We start from the raw sequence: 947 nt of genomic DNA, 5'->3' as shown, positions 1-947 counted from the left end.
TCAGAAAAGAGGATCTAAAGAAAGTTAACAATAAAATAAAAGAGAAACTGGAAGGTTTCAGGTCAACTTAATGGCTTGGACACATGTATTTATCTCTCCCTCTCACCAATCCATACTAAAATGATAATAAAGTTACAACCAATGACAGCAAACAGCATGACTAAGGAGAACACTGCAGACAAAATACAAATAAAAATTTGAAAATAGGAGATAAGTGGATAAGAGGTCATTGACTAGGATGGGTGAGAAAAAAACCTTGATACTTAAATGACCAAAGGTATACGCCAGTAAGAAGTCAGTCAATTCACACATCAGAATTCCAGAAACACTCAAAAATTGGAGACTGAGGTTCAAAGTGGGGCTAAAAATGAAATGATTAATTAGAGTGAGTTTAAGGAAGAGGTCTTTTCCCCTAGACTCTTCAAGTCAGATGTGTAGCCTTCCGCATTCCCAGCAGAGGTTTATTCTCTGAAGAGGTTGAATCAGAGAATTCGACTAGAACTGGGACACTAGATGTGGACATCAGGATGAAGAGTCATCAGGGTGAATGAAAACGAATAACAAAATGTCTGCACAGAGAACTGAAAGGCCCTCAGTTTCTTCTTGGTCATCTCCAAATAATGGAAGCTTAGTTTATATGTCCTAAAAAATAGACTGGTAAATCCATGTTGGGGGAACTACCCAGCCAAGGAAAAAAAAAAAAAATCAAGATGCAGTGACATTTGAGAGTACTCCTATGAAATAACTAGGTCTTCACCAGTACTCCCTATGCTGAAGGCCACCAGTTGACAAGCCATCCAGGCACAGAGAGCTTCCAATCAACTTTTAGTATGTAACTCATAATGTAAATTGAGAGCCAACGGTTCTCTCCAACAAGCATGACATAAATCCACCAAAAATCTCAACAGGCAAGGCAGAGACAAAAACAAACAAAAACAAGGAACTCA

The sequence above is a fragment of the Propithecus coquereli genome, unplaced genomic scaffold (genome assembly GCF_000956105.1).
Source record: "Propithecus coquereli isolate 6110/MARCELLA unplaced genomic scaffold, Pcoq_1.0 Scaffold875, whole genome shotgun sequence".
Classification (NCBI taxonomy): Eukaryota; Metazoa; Chordata; class Mammalia; order Primates; family Indriidae; genus Propithecus; species Propithecus coquereli.
Note: the sequence above shows the minus strand (reverse complement) of the source record.